General features: G+C 39.5%; 1 protein-coding gene across 1 annotated transcript in view; it reads left to right on the top strand.

The window, feature by feature from the left end:
- The window catches only part of LOC101860784 (chitin deacetylase 8), a gene marked incomplete in the record, with an annotated part of 30,417 nt that overhangs the window by 11,499 nt on the left and 9,514 nt on the right, over positions 1–9,404 (top strand). Inside the window, 1 exon segment of the mRNA XM_005090819.3 lies at positions 5,810–5,891.

Consider the following 9,404-nt stretch of genomic DNA (forward strand, 5'->3'; position numbering starts at 1 on the left):
CCCTGGGCTCTAGCAGGGGTACGAGAAGAAAGAAGTCCTAAATTTAAAAAAAAACAACAACCCCAAAACTCAGCAGCAAACACATACACACACGCGCACGCACACACACACACACACACACACACACACACACACACACACACACACACACACACACACACACACACGTACGCATTCATACGTTTAAATATTTTATGCTTCTTTCGGCCATTTGACCTTCCCTGTGTGTCTGTGTGACAGTACGTTTTTGTCTGTGTGTCTGTTCGTATGGCAGTGAATGTATTTTTACAGATATCTCTCTTTCTCTCTCTCTCTCTCTCTCTCTCTCTCTCTCTCTCTCTCTCTCTCTCTCTCTCTCTCTCTCTCTCTCTCTCTCTCTCTCTCAGTTGTATGAGGAATTGAACGTAAACTCGAAAGCCCTGTCTTAAAGGTCATACTTCTTAAATATCCCTATTATGTATAGGCCTAAAAGTGTTTAAGGAATACCACGCAAAAGTTTTATTAAAAAGAGATTTTACTTATGTTTTAATATATCTACACCTGTTTCTTTTTTCTATCGACGATGCAGAATCCCGTAGCATACAATGAAAATGCAAGAGCATGTTTAAATAAAAGGATCAAATCGTGGGCTGTGTGAAGTTGACGAAGATCTCCAACAGGGCCAAAGCACGAAGGTAGAGAACAATGGAAACTCTCCTCGGAGCAGCCGAAGTTTAAGAACACACGATTAAGAATTCAAATCAATTCATCAACTCTATTGTCCAGCATGACATGACAACTAAGTTTGCTTTTCACCCAACAAGCTTGACGGACTGTGCATTATTCTTGTGCAAAAAAAATGCTGCTAAAAATGGGGACAATTTAATAAAGTGTGCTTTGAGTTGCAATAGGCTGCAGAATGCACCATTAAAATCAATCATTCTTTTGAATATTTTCCCCTCTCACACAGGCTGGGATAGTTGTAATCTTCCAAGATTAAATGGTTTAAATAGTGTCGACGCGGGCTTAAAATTTTGATATTTCCACTCAATCAGTCACGAACTGTTAATATATCGGAATCTGTGTGTCTATTCCGTGAAGCTGGTTTGAAAAACACATATATTTTGTGATTTCAGTATGGTTTGGTTTAAAAGTGCAACACGCCGTTATTTAAGAGGCAGTAATCATTGATTCCGGTTGAAATGAGATAACTGGTTGAAGCAAAGCTCTTCAGACAAAACAATTTTAAAAAGAACTCTACCAGTGATTCGAACCTGGGTCATCCGCACCACAAATCGGCTACAAACCTGTTAATTGATTGTTGATTTATTTTCGTTAACTTACTTTTTTTATTGGTAGGAAAAACAAGCGTATTAGACACTGTGGCCATCAAACAGGCCTGACAATGTGTGTGTTCTGGTAACTATTTACAGATTGTTTGAAGTGATACATAGCGGATGAAGAACGAGACAGATTTGTATTTAACGACTTGCATGCAGCACTCTAGAGGCTGTTTTAGCGGGCTTTTTTGAATAACTGAGAACCACCCAATTGAGCTTAAATCGGGCCCCTGATAAGTCTTTTTTCGGAAAGCGAGATAAGAAGCAAAAAAATCTAAATAAACATACTTCATTCGGTGACCCATTTTTTGTGATTTTTTCCCCTTTAATTTAAACGGTGACAATATAAATAGAAGATTCTGGGCAAATTCTGTAGTGGGAGGCTGGATACGATCCGTGGAGATCTTTGGGAGCGGATTGTCGGAGGAGCAGGAGTAGGAATCTCTATACGTAAGTTCAATCGTTTTGGTAAGAAAACTGACTTTTGAGGTCGTTTCATGAAATGAAGGCACGCTCATAACATGACCTTATGCAGCTGCGAGTGTCGTAAAACCATTACTAAACTAAACGGTGAAATGAAATAATATTACAATAGCTTAAAAACAAAACAAGTTATGTTGTTACTTTTATAAGAAAGAAACCTCACGCACACTAGTTTCATTACTGGGTTTTTTTCAGTTTAAGCTATTGCTACCATTAAAAATTTGCTTCTTTATTTTATTAGAATCATTTATCTATTTTTTCTGTGGAACTCAGTGACTTTTTGGATATAATCTATTGCTCTAGACTTAGAGATTTTTTTCTGAATTTGATATAAACGGTTATCTCGTTCCAATCAGAGGCAGAGATTAGATATTACCAGACGCTGTCTCGAAATAAAGGCGCGCCTTAAAATTTATACCATCCTAGAATCATAAAAATAACTGAGCTGAACAAACCACCATCCCGATACAGTCAAAGATTCTTCTGTCTTTAAAATTCGTGATTTATTGGTTGCAAATGTTAATGTTTTACGTTAACATCGACACCATTAAAACATTTAGAATGTTATTGCTAGCCCCAGTTGAGTGGAAGGAAAAACCTACAGCGAACTTTAAGTACAAGTTAAACAATGGTGCCCAAAAAACATTTGAAAATGTATTCACCCAATCTTCGTGTTAAAGCTTTGCACTACCCACTTAAGTAACATATCTATTTAAAGCTAAATAAATTTAGCATTATTGGACACAATAATATTCCATCTACGATGAGAATCGCCCAGAGATATGGTCACTCAAAATTGTCTTAAAATGTTAAGCTTGGCAAACTAGTGTGACATCAAAGGAGCTTAAAAATGAGTATTGACACGTGCTCGAGCATTGATGGAATGGACACGTATTGCAAGTCAAATGAATGGACTTTTTTGTTGGCAATAAGCAATATTTTATTACGGTAGCTTGAACCCGATTGGAAAACGGATCAGTCACATATACAACGTAAATCTTGGACCTAACATCACCTGTGCTGAATAGTATTTTGTTTAGAGGACCTTAGTTTTGTGTAGATCACAAACCCTTTGTTCATGAACTATGTTAACTTTTGAACACAATTATATTTTGACATGTCATCCCAAATGTCACAGAATACGCAAACAAAGCGGCTGAACTGGGAGCAGTAATGTGTCTTCAGCTGCTGTTTTATGGAGCTTCTCATATCTGTAGGATTCATATCGTGGCTATTTACTGATGACAACTCGGTCATTGATATGATTTGCTTTCCCAAGATTGTTTTAAAGACATTGGCCCTGTGCGAAGGTGTTTTGTCATGCATGAAGATGTCAACTTAAATGACACCATGACGAAAGTATGGACACGACGTGAAGTTCCAGTACTTGTACGATGTAGTCATCTAAAGAAAGCCTTCCATTGATTCTCACGAGTGGGGTTTTGTTCATTTCAGACCAGACCCCCCCCCCCCAGGAACTAGGGCAGATTAGTAGTCTCTATTCCTCAGTGACAGATGATTATGTTCAAAATCTTAAGAACTCAGTTTGTGCTAAAAAAAGAGGTGGTACTCTGGGCGAAACCAAAAGTCTCATAAACAAACTATTAATGAGCACATTTAATGTTAGGTCCAAGTTTCATGTGGCATTTGTGATTGCTTTGTTTTCCAATCTGTCTGAAAACATTGTAATAAGACAATGTTCATTTTTAGAGATAATAATATTCTCTATTCATCAGGTATACAATGCATGTTCATTCCACCTAATAATATACTCAAATACAAGCGCGAACTCACTTTTACGTTTCTTTAATTCCGTACAGTTTTTCAAAGCATGAATTTTAAAGATTACCTTTAAGTGACCATATCACGGGTGACTCTTATCGTGGATAAAAAATTATTGGGTCAGATGATGCAGAATTTATTTAACTTAATATTGCTATGCTGCATAAGTGGGTAGTGCAAGGCTTTAACAGGATAATGGTTGGGTGAATGCATTTTCAAGTTTCTTTTGGGTGCCACTGTATAATGATGAGTTCCACTACATAATGTATAACCGATATCATTTAGGTTTGTTCGTGTATATTTATTTCAAAGACAGAAGTAGATAACTATCATTTTCTTTGAACAAGTGTGACCACGAATACGTCCTGGGCTATCTATCTATCTATCTATCTATCTATCTATCTATCTATCTATCTATCTATCTACCTATCTATCTATCTATCTATCTATCTATCTATCTATCTATCTACGTGTGTTTTAATGTGTGTCTGTGTGTGGGTGGGTGTGTGTGTTGGTGTGTGTGTGTGTACGTTTGTCTTTGTTTGTGTTTGTATTCATAAACATAAGAACAAACTGGAACAAGGCTATACAACATAAATAACAACCAATGGCGTAAGCTAATCGTCACCGCTATATTATAAAGGTAACGTATCCTGAGAAAAACATATTTATATTCATATTACTTCACAGTGACCTTCGTCTTTCCTTAACCCCCCCCCCCCCCTTCCCTCTCAAAAAGCCCAAATAAAGAAAACCAAACAAACAACAAAATGAACAAAAACAAAAGCAAAAATAGAAATACAGCTATCTGTTCAAAATAAGTTCTGTAAGGCCTAACCAAATCGTGACTAAAATGTATGTGCTGTGAATATTTGAACCCTGTAGTTTTAAGCTGACAAGAGAGGTTTTTTGTAGTTGTTGTTTTATTTACAGAAAATGCGAAGAAGTAGAGTGTGGCCTCTATAATCGCTGTTTACAAAGGCGACAAACTCATGCCATACCAAAATATAATCCGTATTTTCAACACAACAAAAAAACTCCCTTCTTGCCGCAATCAGCTGTCGACATCTCAAACGCAGTTGGGTTTCATAGGAATGTATAATATAATTTATTCTTTTTTGTGCCCCAAACATGCCCGTAAGGACAGATTTAGAATATAATATTATTGATAAAATGTGATGCGGCATTTTTTAACTCTCAAAAAAGATACTGTTATCGCTAAAATATGCAATTATGGTCGGTGATGAGGAATATTTCCGTGGCCCGGCAGTTTTCGGTTGTTGACGCTGTTAACAGTTGTGGTTTCCTTCCAAGGTCGCACCACGATTCTGATACACGATTTCTCGTCCTCATTTGATGCATAACTTTAATACATGATTTTGATAGATGGTTTTGATATACAATTTGAAATATTTGGATTTTGATAGGTGATTTTAATATTGATTGATTTTGACAAATGATTTTTATACGTGTTTACGCTACATGCTTTTCGTATATGGTTTTTAACTGTGTATTTATCATATGGATTTTGCTGTGTTGTTTTGATAAATGATTTTGAAAAAAAGCGTGATTTCCCAGCAACTGGAGTAGGGCAAGAATGTGAGTCTTTTGAAAGAATTGATTCTAATCCAGTACAAAGTCGGCTTTCAGAGAGTTTTGTATCTGAGTCCATAATATCAACGCAAAACCATACCGGTTTTTACAGTGTAGATGTTAGGCGCCTCACTGCCTCCCAACTGTGTCGATGCAGGCGTAAAAACACCTTCATAAAAATTTGAAACACAAAATTCGAACAAGCGTGCCACCACTTTATTTGCCAAGACTGTTACATATCGGGGTGTTTTTTTTTCGAGTATTGGTAGCACTGGTTGTGGTGTTGGCAGGGCGTGTGGAAGTATCCTAACATAAAATTGTAAGATATGTCGTATCTACTTATCTTTGCTATGGACACAAAAGGTAAAGATGCGATTCTGACCCAAATTAACGTGTACTCTCTCTCTCTCTCTCTCTCTCTCTCTCTCTCTCTCTCTGCGCCCACTATAGATCGTAAAGTGTGTAGAGCTTGCTTTTGAGGGGGCAACAGTGGTATACAAATGCTATTCATAATTCAGTTATTCTACTCAACAACTAAACAACACAAAACAACCTAGTGTGCTTTATGTGTCCTGTCCTTGTCACCCCTACTTTTTCCCTTATAACGAAAAAATTCTGTTGTCGTCTCTCAGATGTGTGCCGAGGACAAGGAAAAAGCAAGACAGACTTCAGAATAAGAAACCTTTATCAAAAAGAGTTCCCAACGCACTCAAAGAGACTAAAACATGGCTGTCAAATCCAGATGCATGAATTTCCTTCTGCGTGCTACCTTCACCTTGCTGATGCTTCCAGTGAGTCTGGCGCAGAACAACTACTGCCCTAACGTAGAAACGATTGGAGGAACAGTAACTCTTCAAGACGGAGACATGGTCTGTGCTCCCTTAGGGCAGGGACAGTTGTCAACAGATGTTGGGAGTGACTACCTCGTCTGCACGAACGGCCAGGTCAAGAGGATGTCCTGCAACGCGCACCTCAGGTAAATTACACGTCTGTTCGGTAAATTAATCGTCGAAATTCTGCCATGTTTCACCCCCAACTTCACCTATCTCCTAGTATGGCTGATCGTTGGCACACTTCTGTGGATTTTTACTAATAGTTTCTTCTACTCCTCGCTGTTCTCAGCTTTCCGCAGTTTGTTTCAGTCACGGCCAGTTCACTCTTTGATGTTTTCTAAAACCATACTGGTCTACGTCTAATACTAACAAAGTTTCGAGCAAATCGAAAAACAGGCGCTATCTGGTCTTCGGGATTTATGTTCGAGCAACTTTAGGCATAGTACTTTTTGTAGCTCAGAATAAGAACCATTTTCCCGTAAGAGTTTTACGGCACTTGTAACACAATAAGGCCATATAAGTGCCGAAGATTAGAGGTTTTACAAGAGTGTAACAAACGCAAAAAGAAGGAGGGGTGATAAAGACGACAGATGTTTGATAGGAAAGAAAAAACACACCAGAGCACCCACGACCCACCCACGAATACGAACGATGTTTCCAGAGGATTGGTGTAGAGATAAAGAGTAGCTCTGTTACATAGAATCGGACAAGTAGGGATTTTTGTCCAACCGCCCGATATCGTCTGTAGTAATGGCAATGAGCTAGTTACCCAGAGAGCACCTTAAGACCATTCTGCCTCCTTCTTAAAGTTTAACAGTGACGTCATGGCTCGAGAGTCACACCCGGACACTGAACAGCCCTAGGGTCATATTTGATCTTGGACTTTGCTAGCCATTCATCACCACTCTCATGACAAGTTGGGAGACTACACCTACCAACACCAAAGGCAAAGAAACCAGTTTCACTTCACTTTGATGGTTTGAATTGACTTTTTTTTTAGATGAGAAAGTCACAAATATGTCACTGTCTATTTGAGAAGGCCTAAAAATGACTTATATTTCTGGCGAGACGTTGCTGTGGCTAACGTTAAGTATGGAAGGAGCATCGATCTCCAAGCGAGCTATACTATGATACCGTGACCTAATTTGTCTCTCAGAGAGAGAGAGAAAGAGAGAGAGAGAGAGAGGGAGGGAGAGAGAGAGAGAGAGAGAGAGAGAGGGGGGGAGAGAGAGAGAATAGAAAGAGATAGAAAAAATAAAGAGCAAGAGAACGAGAGAGATGAGAGAGTGAACGGGAGAGAGAGACAGAGAGAGACAGAGAAAGAGAGAGGGGCGAGGGAGAAGAGGGTGATGGAGTATGTGCCCCCAATAGTTAAGAAAAGTTTTCCAGAGCCGCCTCCCTGAAGACAGTCAGAAATAATCGGCTGTACCATAAATACAAATTACAGATTACCGAAAGCTCTTTTAAAGACGTGTTCTCCTGGCACTCATATTATCTTCCTTCTCGTCGTTTGTATATGTGTATATGCTTATGTGTTATAATGTTATAAAGAAAAGACAGAGGGGGAGAGAGAGAGAGAGAGAGAGAGGGGGGGGGGAGACAGACAAAGAAACAGACAGACAGACATAAACAGACAGACAGACAAACAGACAGCGACAGAGAGAGAGAGAGAGAGAAAGAGAGATAGGAGGGAGGTGCGGGAAAGGTGGGGGTGGGGGGTAGGGGGACTCATGAGTGATTGAGTGCATACACACACTTACATACGCAAACATTCACGCTCATTCACAAACGCAACGTATACTGACACAAACTCACATATACAAATACACACACATGAGGTCACACAGCAGAATAAACAAACATTCAAATACCAACATACATGACAAGTCCTGGAGTCAGACTGTCATAACAGGACTCTCTGTTTCTAGCTTCAGTACTACGCTCCACCTCCGAAATGGAAGCGAATCTTATTTGCAGACACGAAAGAATGACAGTTAAAGTCACACCTTTCGCGTCATGATATAGTGTAGGACAAGCCGGGGAAAAAGATTAAGGAGAAATTTGAGAAAAGTTAGTGTTTGTTTTTTGCTTTCGGCCAGTTATCAAGACATGGTTGATTCAGGGTACTGGGGTACGCTGACTGATATATCGCCTCTTACATCTCTGATGGATTTCGCCTATCAAGTTGCGCCTCTTATTTCTCCTCTGATGGATTTCGCCTATCAACCTGAAAATGTTATACGCTATCTTCTATCAACAAGAGCCCCATATCACAGAAATTGCTTGATCAACTGTTTGCTAACATTTTGAAATGTCACACTTTTTATGGGAATGAAAATAATGGAAGTATTTTTTAATGATTTAGCAAGCTTGGCATACACGCGTGATATATTATGGGTTATGATTGAGAATTTGGCTCCCGCAAGAATTTTAGTCCTATTTTCTGTTTTCTAACTTCTCTGTCTAGTTGATTTTGCTCTACATAATTTCACGTCGTGTCCTTCTGTATGATATTATAACATTCGTAGGTATGTAACCTGCCTACGGGCTGGTCAGTTGCAACTCTTCACTTAAATTCAGTCACCATTACCCCCCCCCCCCCAATCACCCCTCTGTCTTTGTGTGTATGTGTATGTGTATGCGTATGTGTATGTACATGTATATGTTTGTGCATGCATATACGTATGTGTTTATGTATGTGTATGAGGGTATGTGTGCGTGCGTGTGAGAGCTGAGCATGCGTATGCGTATGTGTATGTGTATGTGTAAGTGTGTGTGTGTGTGTGTGTGTGTGGTGTGTGTGTGTTAGTGCATGTCTTTCTCTTCACTTTTTGCAATCATTCCTTCTGTCTTCTCATTTGTAATCTGAGGGTTTGCCTTTACGATCGTACGAGTAAGATTATTATGCACATGATTCTAGACCAAACGACGAGGCGCCTATCCGTTACACCACAGACACCGATGATCACAGAGGTAAGCTGATTGGGAAGTATTCCATTTGGAATTATAACTGGGCTGCTTCCTGGTCAACAGTGCTCACCCACAAAGGGACAGAAGACTTGCACCGTGGCGAGCTCTCTCTAATGACGTATATAATATATACACCCCAATTGTCTTTGATCAGTGCCAAGCAAATCAGAAACTTTGTCTCATGTCGTATCAAAGGCTATACGGATGTAAAGGGAAAACTTATTATCACCATCATCATCATTGAGGTAAAGAGGTAAAGATATATACCTAGTGGTTAGGCTATCGGACTCGCAACCGTAAGGTCGTGGGTTCGAATCCCGTCAGGGGCCCGACGTTGTGTCCTTGGGAAAGGCACTTTACACGAATTTTCCTCACTTCACCCAGGTGGGAATGGGTACCCGGCTATAGACAGCGAAAGATCTTG

This window comes from Aplysia californica, unplaced genomic scaffold, assembly GCF_000002075.1.
Source record: "Aplysia californica isolate F4 #8 unplaced genomic scaffold, AplCal3.0 scaffold00022, whole genome shotgun sequence".
Classification (NCBI taxonomy): domain Eukaryota; kingdom Metazoa; phylum Mollusca; class Gastropoda; order Aplysiida; family Aplysiidae; genus Aplysia; species Aplysia californica.